The sequence below is a fragment of the Haliaeetus leucocephalus genome, unplaced genomic scaffold (assembly GCF_000737465.1).
Source record: "Haliaeetus leucocephalus isolate CR32 unplaced genomic scaffold, Haliaeetus_leucocephalus-4.0 Scaffold363, whole genome shotgun sequence".
NCBI lineage: Eukaryota > Metazoa > Chordata > Aves > Accipitriformes > Accipitridae > Haliaeetus > Haliaeetus leucocephalus.
Genome location: NW_010972799.1, coordinates 14,262 through 14,494, shown reverse-complemented (window position 1 = coordinate 14,494; position 233 = coordinate 14,262).

Below are 233 nucleotides of genomic sequence, written 5' to 3'. Positions count from 1 at the left end.
CATCTTTCTGGAGACACTGATCCTGTAATTGACCAGTCGTGGCCTCTGAACTGCCCAGCTAGCATAAGCTCACAGCAAGGCCTGCATACCTGGTCACGTGCGCATGGCTTGCTTCATCATGCGATCAGAAGTGAACCCACAGGCTGTCCTACCAGAGCCTACAAGCACCTCCAGCCCATGGCTAAACCCCATAGCCACGTCCACGCTACTCAGGGACAGACAGATAGCAGGGA